This window comes from Bos taurus, chromosome 11 (assembly GCF_002263795.3).
Source record: "Bos taurus isolate L1 Dominette 01449 registration number 42190680 breed Hereford chromosome 11, ARS-UCD2.0, whole genome shotgun sequence".
NCBI lineage: Eukaryota > Metazoa > Chordata > Mammalia > Artiodactyla > Bovidae > Bos > Bos taurus.
Window position 1 is genome coordinate 17,374,907 of NC_037338.1, and position 20,834 is coordinate 17,395,740.

The 20,834-nt window shown below is 37.8% G+C and overlaps 1 non-coding gene across 1 annotated transcript; it reads left to right on the forward strand.

Moving 5' to 3' along the window:
• Nucleotides 1-20,204: 20,204 nt before the first annotated feature.
• LOC112448906 (U7 small nuclear RNA) lies at nucleotides 20,205-20,266 on the forward strand. Its single transcript, XR_003037367.1, has one exon. It is a non-coding gene; the product is annotated as a U7 small nuclear RNA (small nuclear RNA).
• The last annotated feature ends 568 nt before the right edge of the window (nucleotides 20,267-20,834 follow it).

A 20,834-nucleotide genomic window follows, 5' to 3' on the forward strand; every position in this document is an offset into this window, starting at 1 on the left:
AATGCAGGAGACATAAGTTTGATCCCTGGATTGGGAAGATCCCTGGAGAAGGAAATGACAACCCACTCCAGTATTCTTAACTGGAATATTCAATGGATAGAGAAGTCTGGTGGGCTATAGCCTAATGGGGTCCCAAAAGAGATTACCATGACTATTACCCAATTTATGCATTTTGATTGGTGTGTTTAATTCATTTAGACTTAAAGTAATTATTGATAGGCATTGCCATTTTGGGAGTGGTTTGTAGTTCCTTTTTTTGTTGTTCTTTGTTTCTTTTGTTCTCTTCCTTTATATTCTGATGAGTTCTTTGAATATATTTACAATCATTACTTTGAGCTCTTTATTAGGTAGATTGCCTCTGTCCACTTTAAATAGTTCTTCTTTGGGGGATTTATCTTGTCACTTCATTTGGAACATGTTTCTCTGTTGCCTCATTTTGCCTAATTTGCTGCTTTTATTTTTATCTATCTAGTAGGTTTGGCCTTGAGTACAGAATGAAGCAGAGCAAAGGCTAATAGAATTTTGCCAAGAGAACACACTTGTCATAGCAAACACCTTCTTCCAACAACACAAGAGAAGAGTCTACACATGAACATCACTAGATAGTCAACACTGAAATCAAATTGATTATATTCTTTGAAGCCAAAGGTAGAGAAGCTCTATACAGTCACAAAAACAAGACCAGGAGCTGATTGTGGCTTAGATCATGAGCTCCATATTACCAAATTCAGACTTAAATTGAAAAAAGTAGGGAAATCCACTAGACCATTCAGGCATAACCTAAATCAAATCCCTTATGATTATACAGTGGAAGTGAGAAATAAATTTAAGGGGCTAGATCTGATAGACAGAGTGCCTGATGAACTATGGATGGAGGTTCATGAAATTGTACAGGAGACAAAGAGCAAGGCCATCCCCAAGAAAAATAAATGCAAAAAAGCAAAATGGTTGTCTGAGAAGGCCTTACAAATAGCTGGGAAAGAAGAGATGTGAAAAGCAAAGGAGAAAAGGAGAGATACACTCATTTGAATGAAGAATTCCAAAGAATAGCAAGGTGAGATAAAGCCTTCTTCAGTGATCAGTGCAAAGAAATAGAGGAAAATGATAGAATGGGAAAGACTAGAGATCTCTTGAAGAAAACTAGAGATACCAAGGGAACATTTCATGCAAAGATGGGCTCAATAAAGGACAGAAATGGTATGGACTTAACAGAAGCAGAAGATATTAAGAAGAGGTGGCAAGAATACACAGAACTATAGAAAAACAATCTTCATGACCAAGATAATCATGATGGTATGATAACTCACCTAGAGCCAGACATCCTGGAATGTGAGGTCAATGGACCTTAGGAAGCAGCACTACAAACAAAGCTAGTGAAGGTGATGGAATTCCAGTGGAGCTAGTTCAAATCCTAAAGGATGATGCTGTGAAGGTGCTACACTCAATATACCAGCAAATTTAGAAAATGCAGCAGTGGCCACAAGACTGGAAAAGGTCAGTTTTCATTCTGATCCCAAAGAAAGGCAATGCGAAAGAATGTTCAAACTAAAGCACAATTCCACTCATCTTACACTCTAGTAAAATAATACTCAAGATTCTCCAAGCCTGGCATCAGCAATATGTGAACCATGAACTTCCAGATGTTCAAGCTGGATTTAGAAAAGGCAGAAGAACCAGAGGTCAAATTGCCAACATCCATTGAATCATCGAAAAAGTAAGACAGTTCCAGAAAAACATCTATTTCTGCTTTATTGACTATGCCAAAGCCTTTGACTGTGTGGATCACCACAAACTGTGGAAAATTTTCCAAGAGATAGGAATACCAGACCACCTGACCTGCCTTTTGAGAAATCTGTATCCAGGTTAGGAAGCAACAGTTAGAACTGGGCATGGAACAACATACTGGTTCCAAACAGGAAAAGGAATACTTCAAGGATGTATATTGTCACCCTGCTTATTTAACATATATGCAGAGTACATCATGAGAAATGCTTGGGTGGATGAAGCACAAGCTGGAATCAAGATTGCCAAGAGAAATATCAGTTACCTCAGATATGCAGATGACACCACCCTTATGGCAGGAAGTGAAGAAGAACTGAAGAGCCTCTTGATGAAAGTAAAAGAGCAAAGTGAAAAAGTTGGTTTGAAACTCAACATTCAGAAAACTAAGATCATGGTATCAGGTCCCATCATTTCATGCAAATAGATGAGGAAACAGTGGAAAGAGTGGCTGACTTTATTTTTTGGGCTTAAAAATCACTGCAGATGGTGATTACAACCATGAAATTAAAAGACACTTACACCTTGGAAGGGAAGTTATGACCAACCTAGACAGCATATTAAAAAGCAGAGACATTACTTTGTTAACAAAGGTCCATCTAGTCAAGGCTATGGTTTTACCAGTAGTCATGTATGGATGTGAGAGTTGGACTATAAAGAAAGCTGAGCAGCAAAGAATTGATACTTCTGAACTGTGGTGTTGGAGAGGACTCTTGAGAGTCCCATGGACCTCAAGGTATCCAACCAGTCCATCCTAAGGGAAATCAGTCCTGAATATTCAATTGGAAGGACTGGTGTTGAAGCTGAAACTCCAATACTTTGGCCACCTGATTCGAAGAACTGACTCATTTGAAAAGAACCTGATGCTGGGAAAGATTGAAGGCAGGAGGAGAAGGGGGAAACAGAGGGTGAGATGGTTGGATGGCATCACCGACTCAATGGACATGAGTTTGAGTAACTCTGGGCATTGGTGATGGACAGGGAGGCCTGGCAAGCTGCAGTCCACGGTGTCTCAAAGAGTTAGACACGGCTGAGTAGCTGAACTGAACTGATTGATCTGTAATGGCAAAATGACTGACAAAATAAGAACAGTGGATTTTTCAGGGGGTAGTGCATTTGGGATTGACTGGAAAGGAGGATAGGTAAACATTCAGTTCAGTTCAGTCACTCAGTCGTGTCCGACTTTGCAACCCCGTGAATCACAGCACGCCAAGCCTCCCTGTCCATCACCAACACCTGGAGTTCACTCAGACTCATGTCCATTGAGTCAGTGATGCCATCTAGCCATCTCATCCTCTGTTGTCCCCTTCTCCCCCTGCCCCCAATCCCTCCCAGCATCAGAGTCTTTTCCAATGAATCAACTCTTCGCATGAGGTGGCCAAAGTACTGGAGTTTCAGCTTTAGCATTATTTCTTCTAAAGAACACCCAGGACTGATCTCCTTCAGAATGGACTGGTTGGATCTCCTTGCAGTCCAAGGGACTCTCAAGAGTCTTCTCCAACACCACAGTTCAAAAGCATCAATTCTTCAGCGTTAAGTTTTCTTCACAGTCCAACTCTCACATCCATACATGACCACTGGAAAAACCATAGCCTTGACTAGACGAACCTTTGTTGGCAAAGTAATGTCTCTGCTTTTGAATATGCTATCTAGGTTGGTCATAAGTTTCCTTCCAAGGACTAACCATCTTTTAATTTCACGGCTGCAATCACCGTGTACAGTGATTTTGGAGCCCAAGGAAATAAAGTCTGTCACTGTTTCCCCATCTATTTCCCATGAAGTGATGGGACCAGATACCATAATCTTAGTTTTCTGAATGTTGAGCTTTAAGCCAACTTTTTCATTCTCCTCTTTCACTTTTATCAAGAGGTTTTTTAGTTCCTCTTCACTTTCTGCCATAAGGGTGGTGTCATTTGCATATCTGAGGTTATTAATATTTCTCCCAGCAATCTTGATTCCAACTTCTGCTTCTTCCAGCCCAGTGTTTCTCATGATGTACTCTGCATATAAGTTTGAACTTAAGCTTCCCTGGTGGCTTAGAGAGTAAAGAATGTGCTTATAACGCAGGAAACCCGTGTTCAATTCCTGTTTTGGAAAATCCCTTGGAGAAAGGAATGGACTGGAAAAGGTCAGTTTTCATTCCATTCCCAAAGAAGGGCAATGGCAAAGAATGTTTAAAGTGAAAAGTGAGATTGAAAGATGCTCATGCTCAAAATCCTCCCAGATAGGCTTCAACAGTATGTGAATCGAGAACTTCCAGATGTACCAGTTGGATTTAGAAAAGGCAGAAGAACCAGAGATTAAATTGCCAACATCTGGTGGATCATAGAAAAAGCAATAGAATTCCAGGAAAAAAACAAACAAATAAACATTTAATTCTGCTTCATTGATTATTCTAAAGCTTTTGACTGTGTGGATCATAACAAACTGTGAGAAATTCTTAAAGAGACGAGAATACCAGACCACTTAACCTGTCACCTGAGAAACCGGTGTGCAGATCAAGAAGAAACAGTTAGAACCTGACATGAAACAACAGACTGGTTTCAAACTGTTGTCACCCTGCTTATTTAACTTCTATGCAGAGTACATCATGTGAAATGCTGGGCTGGATGAAACACAAGCTGGAATCAAGATTGCCAGGAGAAATATCAATAACCTCAGATATGCAAATGATGCCACCCTTACGATAGAAAGCAAAGAGGAACTTAAGAGCCTCTTGATGAAGATGAAAGAGGAGAGTGATAAGCTGGGTTCAAATTCAACATTCAAAAACTAAGATCATGGCATCTGGTCCCATCACTTCATGGCAAATAGATAGGGAAACAATGGAAACAGTGACAGACTTTATTTCCTTAGGGTTCCAAATCACTGCAGATGGTGACTGCAGTCATGAAATTAAAAGACACTTGCTCCTTGGAAGAAGAGCTATGATAAACCTAGACAGCATATTAAAAAGCAGAGATGTTACTTTGCTAACAAAGGTCTTATAGTCAAAGCTAGGTTTTTCCGTAGTCATGTATGGATGGTAGAGCTGGACCATAAAGAAAGCTGAGTGCTGAAGAACTGATGCTTTTGAACTGTGGTGCTGGAATAGATTCTCAAGAGTCCCTTGGACTGCAAGGAGACCAAGCTAGTCAATTCTAAAGGTAGTCAACCCTGAATGTTCATTGGAAGAACTAATGCTGAAGCTCCAATACTTTAGCCACCTGTTGTGAAAAGCTGACTCACTGGATAAGACCCTGATGCTGGGAAGATTGAAGGCTCTGAAAGAAGGTGATGACAGAATACAAGATGGTTGGATGGCATCACTGACTCAATGGACACAAGTTTGAACAAACTCCAGGAGTTAGTTAAGTTCAGTTCAGTCGCTCTGTCATGTCCGACTCTTTGTGACCCCATGAACTGCAGCATGCCAGGCCTCCCTGTCCATCACCAACTCCCAGAGTTCACCCAAACTCATGTCCATTGAGTCAGTGATGCCACCCAACCATCTCATCCTCTGTCATCCCCTTCTCCTCCTGCCCTCAATCCCTCCCAGCATCAGGGTCTTCTCCAATGAGTCAGCTCTTTGCATCAGGTGGCCAAAGTATTGGAGTTTCAGCTTCAACATTGGTTCTTGAAATGAATACCCAGGACTGATCTCCTTTAGGATGGACTGGTTGGATCTCCTTGCAGTCCAAGGGACTCTCAAAAGTCTTCTCCAACACTGCAGTTCAAAAGTATCAATTCTTCTGTGCTCAACTTTCTTTATAGTCCAACTCTCACATCCATACATGACTACTGGAAAAACCATAGCCTTGACTACACGGACCTTTGTGGGCAAAGTAATGTCTCTGCTTTTTAGTGAAGGACAGCAAAGCCTGGTGTGCTGCAGTCCATGGGGTCACAGAGAATTTGATACGAATGAGTGACTGAACAACAAATACAACCCATTCCAGTATCCTTGCCTGGAGAATTCCATGGACAGAGGAGCCTGGCTGGCTATACAGTCCATGGGGTTGCAAAGAGTCAGACATGATTGAAGCAACTAATACACACAGGGTGAATTTAATGTTCTGTAAGATGATAGGAGTTTGGTTTGCATAGGTATATATATGTATTATTTAAAACTCCATAAATTTTCATGCTTAAGATCTATTTTTTCATTGTATATAAATTTTATATTAAAAAATAAAAACAGGAAAAATTTGAATTCTTGTTGATAAAATTTTTGCTGAAGTATTCAGATAGAATACTTTTTTTTTTTTTTTCTGAATACCACTTAACAATGATTTTATTGGTACTTCTTACTCAAGGTAGGGGACTCAAGCTGTGTTCCCAGTTGTGTATTCATAGGTCTGAGTGCATATGATAATTTGCTGTCATAAATACAGTAAATTTGTTCATATAATCCATTTGCACTCAATACTGAGTAATTTAAAGCTTCCTATTTATTTTCAGAAAAGAGATACTTTATAGTATAGAATTCCAATTTCACAAGAAGGTTTGAGACAAAAATGTGAGAATGTGTGACTTGGAAGACAGTTATTTTTGTTGAGCTGCTTCAGGCTCTGTCTTTGCATGCCCGAAGGCACACATTCAATCTCCTGTGCTTTGGGGGACATTGTGATGGAAAAGTTAAAGAAAACCTGCAGCTGAAACAAAAGATCAAGAATGGGATTACGTGAGAATTATGTGAAAATCTTTTAGTACAGATTTCATCTTAGCAAGTAAAGCTTGGTAGGAAAAGACAATTCTCCTCAGTCTCACACTGTGTTTCTGCAGGGGGCACTTTGATGTTAGACTTATTCATTGTAGTTAAAACATCCAGAGAGGTCTTTAACATCTGGTTCCAAATAATAGCCACAGCATTCTGTTGTTTCAGATCATAAAATGTCACTGTTGCTCTGTCAAGGAATACATATAACTCAGCAAGAAAATCTGAACTAATTTCAGTGAATATAGTTACAGTAATTGCTATTGAAGTGGGGAGCTATGGTGGAAATATTTCAATGGGGTGTATAGTTTTTACTCACTGAACTCAGAAAGTATATTTCCTTAGCTCAGTAATATAGTAGAAAACTTAAACTTGGCACAGTTCTCAGGAACCAAGCTAGTTCACCAATTCCACCCATTTTTAAAGTGTGTCCAGTTAAGATTAAGGGTGGACTAGCAAGATAAGGAGAGGATGATTAAATGCACTATGGGTCCAAGTCAAGTTTGTATCTATATTCAGAAAGAAGCCAAAATAGAATTTTATTTGGGTACACACACACATACACACACACATATGTATATATGAAATTTTGCACATACATCTACTATGTATGTGTTATATATTTTATACAGTAGTTTATATTTTAAAATATTCATGCATTTTTATATTACGTACATATTTATGTATATACAACAAATTGTGGAACATCCTTAAAGAGATGGGGATACCAAAACACCTTATCTGTCTCCTGAGAAACCTGTATGCAGCTGAAGAAGCAACAATTAGAACCAGACATGGTACAATAGACTGGTCCAAAATTGGGAAAGGAGTATGGCAAGGCTGCATATTGTCACCCTTCTTATGTAATTTATATGCCTAGTACATCATCTCTGATGCTGGGAGGGATTGGGGGCAAGAGGAGAAGGGGACGACAGAGGATGAGATGGCTGGATGGCATCACTGGCTCGATGGACATGAGTCTGAGTGAACTCCGGGAGTTGGTGTTGGACAGGGAGGCCTGGCGTGCTGCGATTCATGGGGTCGCAAAGAGTCAGACACGACTGAGTGACTGATCTGATCTGATCTGACATCATGCGAAATGCCAAGCTGGATGAAGCACAAGCTGGAATCAAGATTGCCAGGAGAAATATCAATAACCTCAGATATGTGGGTGACACCTCCCTTATGGCAGAAAGTGAAGAAGAACTAAAGAGTCTCTTGATGAAAGTGAAAGATGAGAGTGAAAAAGCTGTCTTAAAACTGAACATTCAAAAACTAAGATCATGGCATCTGGTCCCATTACTTCATGGCAAATAGATGGGGGAAAAAAAAAATGGAAACAGTGACAGACTTTATTTTCTTGGGCTCCAAAATCACTGCAGATTGTGACTGCAGCCATGAAATTTAAAAAATTGCTTGCTCCTCAGAAGGAAAGCTATGACAAACCTAGACAGCATTTTAAAAAAGAGAAACATCAGTTTGTGACAAAGGTCTGTATATCGAAGCTATTTTTTTTTTCCAGTAGTCGTGTATGGATGTGAGAATTGGACCATAAAGAAAGCTAAGTGCCAAAGAATTGATGCTTTTGAACTGTGGTGCTAGAGAAGACTCTTGAGAGTCTCTTGGACAGCAAAAAGATCAAACCAGTCAATACTAAAGAAAATCAACCCTGAATATTCGTTGGAAGGACTGATGCTGAAGCTGAAGCTCCAATATTTTGGCCACCTCATGGGAAGAACTGACTCACTGGAAAAGACAATGATGCTGCAAAACATTGAGGGCAGGAGAAAGAGGGTGTGATAGAGGATGAGATGGGTGGATGGCATCGTTGACTCAATGGACATGAGTTTGAGCAAACTCTGGGAGATAGTGAAGGACAGGGAAGTTGGCCTGGTGCAGTCTATGAGGTCTCAAAGAATCAGACACGATTTAGCAACTGAACAACAAAAAAATATAAATACACTATCTATCTATATTATATCTATACCACATATACATGCTGCTAAGTCGTTTCAATCATGTCCAACTCTGTGAGACCCCATAGACGGCTGCCCACCAGGCTCGCCTGTCCCTGGGATTCTCCAGGCAAGAACACTGGAATGGGTTGCCATTTCCTTCTCCAATGCATGAAAGTGAAAAGTGAAAGTGAAGTCGCTCAGTCATGTCTGACTCTTAGCGACCCCATGGACTCCAGCCTACCAGGCTCCTCCGTCCATGGGATTTTCCAGGCAAGAGTACTGGAGTGGGGTGCCATTGCATACATAGATATGCGTATTTAAAATAGCTAAATTTATTTCAGTGAACTGCCTCTCAAAGGCAGTTTGCCTGTAACAAAACAGATTCTTATAATTTTATATGATTTAAGCATCTTGCAATGTAAATAGAATGAGAAAGAATCATAGAATAAGCTACACATAATTCTATAAGAGAACAGATAGAATGAAATATGGCAAATATGCATGTTCCATGAATCAGGAGGAGGAGAAACATCCTAAGACCCATAGAAATGTGCAGGAGAAAACGGACTGAGAAAGAAACATTGAATTTGGAAAACTATTCACTTATTGACTTGGGCAACAGGAGGATTGCTTCAACAATGATAAATCATCAGTTTTCCATTCATCTTATTTTATAACTTTGCTGGTTTTGAAACTGTGCATCAAGCTATCATTCCTAAATCATTAGAGTATGAGAATGCTATTTTTATCGAAGAACACATGCTCAGTTCTGCCCTTAGAATGAAATTAAGAGAAGAGCTATTTGTTCTTTGTGTAGTATGCCTTCTCTCCATGACTATACTCAAGCATGCATCCCTGAAAAATGTTTATTTGGCCAATGACATTTCTTAGATTTTTATCAACCAGCTATTCTATCCTGACTTCCTTCTGTACTATTAATTTAATGAATTTGAGCTTAAAGCAAGGGGAAAAGAAACAGAACAAAATCACACTGACAAATATTCACCTAGTAGTAGTTTATCCAAACAACCCCATGGAACCAACAAAAAACACAAACTTTAAAGATGACTGCTCTAACATCTATCATTTTCCTATTATAATAAAATAGACCACTTGCTTATGGAATCCAGCAATTGTTTATCAAACAATGTACTTCATTTTAGTTGTCAAAGATTTCCTCCAAAGTGTTCCAGATGAATCCCCATATCAAGAATTCCCAAGTCTCCCCTCAGTACACCTTCAAATAGCACAGTCTGCATTTGACAAATATTCTGATTCATAGAAAACACTATACTAACAACTATAAAATTAAATGGTTGTATTGAAAATTGTTGCTGTTCTTTAAAAAAAAGACTTGCAGAGGTTAGATTTCTTTGCAAGTCTTCCATACAATGTGAGCTATGTATCAGTTCAGTTCAGTCGTTCAATCATGTCCAACTCTTTGCGACCCCATGGACTGTTGCACGCCAGGCCTCCCTGTCCATCACCAACTCCCGGAGTTTACTCAAACTCATGAGTTGGTGATGCCATCCAGCCATCTTACCCTCTGTCGTCCCCTTCTCCTTCCACCTACAATCTTTCCCAGCATCATGGTTTTTCAAATGAGTCATTCTTCCCATCAGGTGGCCAAAGTATTGGCTTTTCAGGTACAACATCAGTCCTTCCACTGAACATTTAGGACTGATTTCCTTTAAAATGGACAGGTTGGATCTCCTTGCAGTCCAAGGGACTCTCAAGAGTCTTCTCCAATACCACAGTTCAAAACCATCAATTCTTCGGCACTCAGCTTTCTTTATAGTCCAACTCTCACATCCATACATGACTACTGGAAAAACCATAGCTTTGACTATTTGGACCTTTGTTGGCAAAGTAATGTCCCTGCTTTTTAATATGCTGTCTAGGTAAGTTATAACTTTTCTTCCAAGGAGTAAGCATCTTAATTTCATGGCTGCAGTCACCATCTGCAGTGATTTTGGAGCCCCCAAAAGTAAAGTTTTATAGCTGTTTCCACTGTTTCCCCATCTCTTTGCCATGAAGTGATGGGACCAGATGCCATGATTTTAGTTTTCTGATGATTGAGTTTTAAGCCAACTTTTTCACTTTTTTCTTTCATTTTCATCAAGAGGATCTTTAGTTCTTCTTCACTTTCTGCCATAAGGGTGGTGTCATCTGCATGAACGTGAAAGTGAAGTCATTCAGTCCTGTCGGACTCTTTATGATCCTATGGACTATAGCCTACCAAGCTCCTCCCTCCATGGGATTCTCCCGGCAAGAATACTGGAGTAGGTTGCCATTTCCTTCTCCAGGGGATCTTCCCGATCCAGGGATCGAACCCGGGTCTCCCGCCTTGCATGCAGATGCTTATCTGCATATCTGAGGTTATTGATATTTCTCCTTGCAATGTTGATTCCAGCTTGTGCTTAATCCAGCCCAGCGTTTCTCATGATGTACTCTGCATATAATTGCAAGAAGATACGGTATACAGTGAGGGCTAGAAGATTATCTATTATCATCATCTTCAACTTCTTTGTAAAGAAAAACAATTTATCATTTTCTTAAGCCTTTGTGATAAAAAGTAGACCCTGACAAAGATGTCATTGGTTAGAAAGTAGGCCAGACTGTTTTATTACACTATGCATGCATTCCTCATTTGAGCCATAGACTCAATTGGTTGATAATATGATCATCCAGGTCTCTTCAGTAGTTATTTCTTTTTCCTTGTCTCCTTTTCTTCTTTTATTTAAATAAAAATCCTAAGCATTTAATAAATGCTTAAAGAGTGCTATCTGTATTGTCACGGGCCCACAGAGAAACCAAGAATAATATTAATGATTTAAAAAACACACCTAAAGCACCTAGAAAAGGAAGAAATGAAGAACCCTAGGATTAGTAGAAGGAAAGAAATCTTAAAAATTAGGGCAGAAATAAATGCAAAAGAAACAAAGGAGACCATAGCAAAAATCAACAAAGCCAAAAGCTGGTTCTTTGAAAGGATAAATAAAATTGACAAACCATTAGCCAGACTCATTAAGAAACAAAGGGAGAAAAATCAAATCAATAAAATTAGAAATGAGAATGGAGAGATCAAAACAGACAACACACAAATACAAAGGATCATAAGAGACTACTATCAGCAATTATATACCAATAAAATGGACAATGTGGAAGAAATGGACAAATTCTTAGAAAAGCACAACTTTCCAAAAGTGAAACAGGAAGAAATTGAAAATCTTAACAGGCACATCACAAGCACGGAAATTGAAACTGTAATCAGAAATCTTCCAGCAAATAAAAGCCCAGGTCCAGACGGCTTCACAGCTGAATTCTACCAAAAATTTAGAGAAAGCTGACACTTATCCTACTCAAACTCTTCCAGAAAATTGCAAAGGAAGGCAAACTTCCACACTCATTCTATGAGGCCACCATCACCCTAATACCAAAACCTGACAAAGATGCCACAAAAAAAGAGAACTACAGGCCAATATCACTGATGAACATACATGAAAAAAATCCTTAACAAAATTCTAGCAATCAGAATCCAACAACACATTAAAAAGATCATACACCATGACCAAGTGGGCTTTATCCCATGGATGCAAGGATTCTTCAATATCTGCAAATCAATCAATGTAATACACCACATTAACAAATTGAAAAATAAGAGCCATATGATTATCTCAATAGATGCAGAGAAAGCCTCTGATAAAATTCAACATCCATTTATGATAAAAACTCTCTAGAAAGCAGGAATAGAAGGAACATACCTCAACATAATAAAAGCTATATATGACAAACCCACAGCAAACATTACCCTCAATGGTGAAAAATTGAAAGCATTTCCCCTAAAGTCAGGAACAAGACAAGGGTGCCCACTCTCACCACTACTATTCAACATAGTTTTGGAAGTTTTTGCCACAGCAATCAGAACAGAAAAATAAATAAAAGGAATCCAAATTTGAAAAGAAGAAGTAAAACTCTCACTGTTTGCAGATGACATGATCCTCTACATAGAAAACCCTAAAGACTCCACCAGAAAATTACTAGAACTAATCAATGAATATAGTAAAGTTGTGGGATATAAAATCAACACACAGAAATCCCTTGCATTCCTATACACTAATGATGAGAAAATAGAAAGAGAAATTAAGGAAACAATTCCATTCACCATTGCAATGAAAAGAATAAAATACTTAGGAATATATCTACCTTAGGAAACTAAAGACCTATATATAGAAAACTATAAAACACTGATGAAAGAAATCAAAGAGGACACTAATAGATGGAGAAATATACCATGTCCATGGGTCAGAAGAATCAATATAATGAAAATGAGTATACTACGCAAAGCAATCTATAGATTCAGTGCAATCCCTATCAAGCTACCAATGGTATTTTTCACAGAGCTAGAACAAATAATTTCACAATTTGTATGGAAATACAAAAAACCTCGAATAGCCAAAGCAATCTTGAGAAAGAAGAATGGAACTGGAGAAATCAACCTGCCTGACTTCAGGCTCTACTGCAAAGCCACAGTCATCAAGACAGTATGGTACTGGCACAAAGACAGAAATACAGATCAATGGAACAAAATAGAAAGCCCAGAGATAAACCCATGCACCTATGGACACCTTATCTTTGACAAAGGAAGCAAGAATATACAATGAATTAAAGACAATCTCTTTAACAAGTGGTGCTGGGAGAACTGGTCAACCACTTGTAAAAGAAGGAAACTAAAACACTTTCTAACAGGTTCAGGATGGGAAACATGTGTACACCCGTGGTGGATGCATGTTGATGTATGGCAAAACCAACACAATATTGTAAAGTAAAAAAATAATAATAATAAATTAATTAATTAATTAAAAATGAACAGGTAAAAAAAAACCCCACAAATTATCAGTATTTAGTCAGAATTAAATGCTTACAAATTATGTAGAATTTTAAAATTCACAAGTAAAATGTCCCTAGTTTCCTCATTCTATAGTCTTTTAATTGAGTTTCATGTGTGCTGGACTTCAATGTCCTAAGGATATGCGACATTCAGTTTCCTGTGTATCTCCTTATATATTATATATGTATTAATTTTGTGTTAATACCTGTTGACTTGCCCTCAATAATTTAATATGAGAAAGACAAATTCTACTTTCAAAAAAAAAAAAAAAAAAAACATAGTTCCTGCTAGAGTATTTTTCCGCCCATGCAGGCCTTTAGAAAAATCAGAATGATCCATCTTTCTGAATATTAAAGCTATAGAAGAATTTGAAGGACCCCTACTTTGGACAGAATTTGAATTTGATATTCTGTCAGAACTTTTCCTCACCTTTGCTTGTTTGATTTTATTTCTACATCTTTATCCTTCTTCACTCCCCTACAGAACATGTTCTGTGCCTTGCCACTTTTAATCATTGCCCATAATTGTTACACTCACCAGAAAAACCTTTTCCCTCTACTCTTCACTGTCTAAACCCTTGCTCTCTTTGAAAGGATATGGGGAAGGGCCAGCTGGCTGTTACATCTCATCCAGTTTATCATCAGATTTGCTGATGTTGATATCTAAAGAGTTGCCTTCCTGTACATCTCACTTCACTGGCCTGTGTTCAATGAAAGCTATGACTGCCTTCAAACTCTACCTCATTCATGAAGCTTTAATTGATAGGTTCACCTTCTAAAATTTTGGCAGAAAATTCCAACTTTGAGTTTTTTAAGCAAGGTCATAAGTGAATAATTAAATAGGTGAGAGAAAGCAATATGGGGGTGATATAGCTCATGTGATTCTTTTTAATTGATGCCTCTTACTTAGTGTACTAATAATCCTGATTTCTGACTTAGCAGTAATGCCCCTAAGTTCACACTTTGATTATTTTTTTCTTCAAGTGTAAAGATCTCACTCAAATAACCCTTAGAGATGGTGAGTTAAACACATGCATTAGCTTCCACTTTGTTGTGAATTATAATCACATCAAAATTATAACTATTTGGAAGATGGCAGAATGGGAAACTGAGTTACATGATGAGTGAGCCTATTTCTGTGTATGTGTAGAGGGATGAAATTCACAAAAGAAAGCAAAAGATCTTAAGTTCCATAGATATTGACTAAAACTGAAAAGTGAAGAAGAAGCAATATAGGCATGTTATTTAGAGAAACAAACAAATAAAACATAATCAGTTACAAGATTAAAAGGAAGAGGGGATCTTTTGGAGCAGCAAATGTATGTGGGATAAAGAAAAAAAAATGACTCTTGAACTATATTTATGCATTGCTTCCTGCATTGCGGCCAGATTCTTTACCAGCTGAGCCACCAGGGAAGCCCTATATTTATGTACTGCTGCTGCTGCTAAGTCACTTCAGTCATGTCCGACTCTGTGCATACCCATAGACGGCAGCCCACCAGGCTCTCCCATCCCTGGGACTCTCCAGGCAAGAACACTGGAGTGGGTTGCCATTTCCTTATCCGATGCGTGAAAGTGAAAAGTGAAAGTGAAGTCACTCAGTCGTGTCTGACCCTCAGTGACCCCATGGACTGCAGCCTTCCAGGCTCCTCTGTCCATGGGATTTTCCCGGCAAGAGTACTAGAGTGGGGTGCTATTGCCTTCTCCACTAGTTTTATTAAAAATACTAAGTATGAAGTTATAGAATAAACTATATAATTTTAGAAAATTATAAAAAAGTATAACAATAGGATACATACATAAACACATATGAAACAGAAGATGTGATTTCTATTGATTGGGCAACACTGGGAAGCTGGCTGTCTTCTAAAAGGCTGATCTTATGGCATAGTTATAGTCAGTGTATCATAGTTTAAGATTTGACCCTTAGTAGTATAAACTCAGATATGATTCCTTAGCATGCCAAGAGTAGATGCTGCTCTTATTGGCAGATTCAGGCCAAAAAACTTTATGAAACTGATGTTCAAAATCAAAATGTTCCCTTTAAAATATTTAATAAGTGTAGATTGTAAAGGAACCAAGCATCTAAAATCCACATAACCAGTTTCTCTTGCCTGATAGCCAGATCTACCCATGAAATTATCTATAATAAGAATGCTTCTTAACAAGCATACAACATAAAATATAGACAGAGTAGGGAATAGCTATTATTGTTCTCTGTTGGTATGGACCAGTGATGTCCAATATAAATATAATGCAATCCACAAGTGGGAGCCCCATATGTAATTTAGATGTTTCTGGAGGCCATGTTAGAAAAATAAGAAGAAACAGATGAAACAAACTTTAGTACTATAATTTATTTCACACAATATGTATAAAATATAGTTTTAACATGCAATCAATAAAACCATACTAAGATATTTATGTAGTGTTTGTACTATGTCTTTGAAATTCAAAGTGTATTTTACACTTACTGCACACCACAACTTGGATCAGCCACATTTCATGTGGTCATTAGCAACATATAGCTGCTGCTGCTGCTGCTGCTAAGTCGCTTCAGTCCTGTCCGACTCTGTGCAACCCCATAGACGGCAGCCCACCAGGCTCCCTCGTCCCTGGGATTCTCCAGGCAAGAATACTGGAGTGGGTTGCCATTTCCTTCTCCAATGCATGAAAGTGAAAAGTGAAAGTGAAGTCGCTCAGTCGTGTCTGACTCTTAGCGACCCCATGGACTGCAGCCTAACAGGCTCCTCCGTCCATGGGATTTTCCAGGCAAGAATACTGGAATGGGGTGCCATTGCCTTCTCCAAACATATAGGTAATGACTACCAAATAGGATACTGCCAGACAAGACTCCTATAAGCATTCAACAAGAAAATTAAATAGCAAAAGGCTGCTTTTCAACTTGGATTTAGAACCTCAATTGTTAGTTATATAATTTAGATATTTAACTGTCTCAGGCTAAGATAATAAGGTGTATATTCTTCTGGGGACAATGCAAGCTAAGTTCTTTGACTTACAGATGTTTCTTTCTTCTAAACAATGCCTGGTAGGATTCAGCTCATGTTTACTTCTATGAATTTTTCTTTTTGTTTCTGAATAAGCAACTAGTTTGGTGGATGACATATTCTTTGTTTAAATATGCTAATCCCTAATTTCTACTTACCTAGAGTGTATTCCTTTTAGTAACCTTGCATATCTTTCCTATATTCCACTATGATACAGCATTAGAGGAGAAATTTCCTTTCCTATTATTTTCATATTTTTGGAAAATATTTTATTGCAGCCCTCAGGTGCAGGAAATTGAATCTATATTTCATAATTATGATGAGTGCATTCCCATACACCTTCCTGTAGATATGAATCAATAATTTAGCAAGTTAGCAAGCTGAATGATATATAAAAACTATATATCATTATAGTTTTTATGTTTGAAAATATAAATTATATTTTAAATATGCAAAAAACACTCAACATAAAAATCATGCCATAAGCAACTATTTTCATATTTATTAAAAATATTATATATTCTTTAGATGCTTCAAATATATTTTGTTTATAATCTATAGAAACTAATAATTGTCTTTTGCAAATGTTCTAGGAATTCACTGGCTATTATGGGAAATATATATGTTATAAAATATTTTAAATGGATTTATTATCTATACACTTTTCTTATTTTTACAAAATATGCATGAAATTATAACATAAAGAACAAATGACATTGGCATTTGTCAGCAGAATGTTTATAGATTAGGAATAAATATACTGTAAATAACAGTCATAAATGCACAAGAACCTCCTTTAAAAGATGGCAAACATATACAGGAATGAATACGTGAAATTGTAAACACAAGTAACATTTTTCCATTAGACTCCATTTCTCAATGTCTTGTCAGTTATTTTCTTGGCAAGTTATTTCAGCAGGACCTATTTTCTGCATTGTATTTGACAAATAATATAGAGATTGTATAGTGATAAGATTACTAGTTAGAGGACTTGGCATTAGGAGCTCTCCTATTGCAAATTGGGAAAGACAGTTTTCATCTTATGCAAAATAAGAGATTCTTCTGAACTCTAACATACAGGAATATGTAAATGACTGGACTAAGGTGTGACTACTCCTAACCAGAGGTTCTTGGCATTCACTCTGGCTCTCTCTTTAAAACTTAACGAAGATTTTCTAGACCCACTGAAAAAATGCCCACATTTCTTGGAGGAATGCAGCCTCATAAGCCTACCCGTGAATCTAAGGTTTCTAAGACTTCAGAACATCAGAAATCTTGGATTTGATTTCTGCTTGTATTATTCAATATTAGACCCTGGACAAATTGCTTAGCATCCTTGAACCTTCAACATCCTCTTGTGTAGAACAGTGATAATACCTTCTGTTCTGCATCTCTTATGTGTATATGTGTGTATATTCATGTGGTGATTCCTTGGTGGCTCAGATGGTAAAGAATCTGCCTGCAATGCAGGAGACCTGGGTTTGAGCCCTAGGTTGGGAAGATCAGCTGGAGAAGGGAATGGCTACTCACTGCAGTGTTCTAGCCTGAAGAATTCCATGGACAGAGGAGCCTGATGGGCTACAGTACATGGGTCACAAAGAGTTGGACATGACTAAGTGACTAACATATATGCATGTACAGGTGTATGTATGTATGTATGTTTGTGTTTCTGTGTGTGTCATATTAAAGCTGCTAAACATAATCAAGGGCTTTCCAGGTGGCTCAGTCGTAAAGAATCCATGTGCCAATGCAGAAGATGCAAGAGATTCGGATTCAGTCCCTGGGTTGGGAAGACTCCCTAGTGAAGGAAATTGCAACCCACTCCAGTATTCTTGCCTGGAAAATCCCATGGACAGAGGAGGCTGGCAGGCTACAGTCCATAGGGTCACAAAGAGTCTGACATGACTTAGTGACTAAACAACAACAAACTTAATCAAAGAAACAGTACTAGTATATTTTATCCAAGTGTAAAAACATTTCATTTTTATCATCAGCTCTGAATCAGATGAGATACTAAAACTTTACTCCATTGACTTTTTATTCTTATGAGGTAGAATAGCTGTTTGCATTTCCCAGATGAAAAAAAAAATTGAGATTTAGAGTTGTTAAATAATTGTCTAAAATTACACTGACAGAAAATGGCAGAGTAGGGAATTGAAAATGGGAACCTAGTCTAACTTCAAAGTCTAATCTTTTAAAGACATTTCTTACTTCCTTAAGTACCCTTGAACTCATTTCAAAAAGCAACTAATCAGTTCAACAGGAGCTAGTTTTGCTTAAAATAATTCTGAAACTGTCATAGCAATTTAGGGCTTGGGCTGGTAGTAGGTAATGCTAAAAAAAAATATACCATTACTCAGGATTCTGTGACCCCTTTTATCCTGGGTACCCTCCAACATCCTTGCCTGTTTCATTTATAAATGCTGTGTTTCTGTTAGGTTATCTGCTAAATTACATAATGGGATTAGCATCCCTCCTTTGGTCCTTTGCTGATGCAAACATCTGTTTTTCTTTTCCTTTGGTTGGTTTATGTTCTTTTATTATTCCTTCTAGCAGTAAGTATTCTCTAGGTTCTGGCAATATTTTCATATTTCTTGTTTCTTTAATCCTGTCTTTTCTTTCTCCCTCCAACTCATCCCCAGTCCGGTATTTTCATATCTCATCTCCATAGTAACAAACACTATCTAAGTCTTTGAGTTACACCATCCTAAATGACATTCTAAGGTCTCTGTCTTTAAAAAAATCTCTTAATTGTTGTTCTGTAAGCATTTCTACTGCTGATGCCTCCACACCTCCATGACATTACACTCAGCTTTTATTCTGCTTTCCCTCTCTTCCACTACACTTGAAATTGCTCTTTCATGTTCAACAATGGCTTATGAAATGCAAAATCAAATAAGCTTTCTCATCTTTCAGTTTACTTAAACTTTTGGTGGAAATTAGTACTATTAGTCTCCCTTTCCTTTTTAGAAATCTCTACCCTTTTGACTCTTGCAATTTCCTAAATCTCCTCTTAAATGTCTCACTATCTTCATTGAGCCCTTTAATAATCTACACTGAGCTACCAGTTCCTACTTGCTCCTTCAAATAAATGAGAAAGGAAGGCAAGGGGACACCTACGACTATATATTGTCCCTTGCAGGAAGCAAAGACCACCTAAATGAGAAGCATAAGCTATTTACTCAGAGCTTGTTATAGCAAGAAAATCAGCCAACATCACTTGCATTTGGCAGGGACTCAAAGGCAGGCAACAGAATGGGAAAGCTTTACAGTGGGGGGAAAAAAGGAACTCTTCAAGTATGTCTTGATTACAGGATATTGCCATGGATAACCTGGAGGTGGGCTAACTAGAAATCCAGCACCCTATGCAATGGTTTTAGGGAGTGTATATGGATTTCTCTGGTAGATCTTGAGTTGGAAACAAGGATAGGGGATAAAATTTTGGGAAGCTGGGAGTCATTACCTAAGTACTGACTAGTTTAGGCCAATTACTGCAGAAGCTATAGTTTGGGTTCCCAGAATGGTGACTACAAGATTATGGTCAAAGTTCTATTCTTATATGTGGTCTGACCTCATTGTTCCATTATCTCTCACCCTAAACTCCTAAAAGATGCTACTTTTAGAAACTAGCTCCTGCTTCTGGTCCTGGTTTTCTACCATAATGTGTCTACCAGGATGGAGGCTGGATAGATATTCTCTCTTCTTAAACTCCTTTAATCATTGACATGTTAATAGAACAACATATTCACTGTCATGCATGTAATGCCTGTGTGGGCACACGAAGAGAGAGCTTCTCAAATGTTAGGCAAGGCCATTTCTGTTTTTCGACCGTGGTTTTGAAGATAGATGCAGTAATGTAAAATAACAGTTTTCCAGTGTTAAAGCTCTTACAGAATTTGTCTAGCAGGTTTTCCAGTCTGCACCAGAAAACTCCAGGAAAAAAATGACAGTATTTCAAATATTTAACTTTCCTCCTGATTAACACATAAATTAGAAAAAAAAATTAAATGTACTACTTTCCTTTCCCATTTACACTTCTTTTTTCCAGAATCACTTTATTTTTCTTCTGTTCTTTTACATCTGCTTCACAGAGAGTGATACATTTCCATTCTGAAATCTATATTGTGTCACCTGGACCAGGTATACTATAGTTATTTGAATCAAGAAGCAGATAAATCATGTGTGGTTGATAAAAGAGTTATATGATAGCAATGGAAAATGAATTATAATAAAAAAATAATTGTCTCTATTGAACTAGAAGGCAGGTATTGTGGGGCTTATTGTTGTATAAAGTCCTAAGATTTTACAGTTTTATGCAGCACTGCCATAAATCATGATACAAAACATTTCTGTATTTCACAAATCATGCATGTGCAATCCTTTTCATCATTTGACAGGAATATTTCAAGATCCATTAGGTGGTTTCTGCTGTGATTCTGTGAACAAAATCTGTTCTGTTCTTATGTACATCCAAGGAGAGGACAAAAATGTTTCACCAAGTCA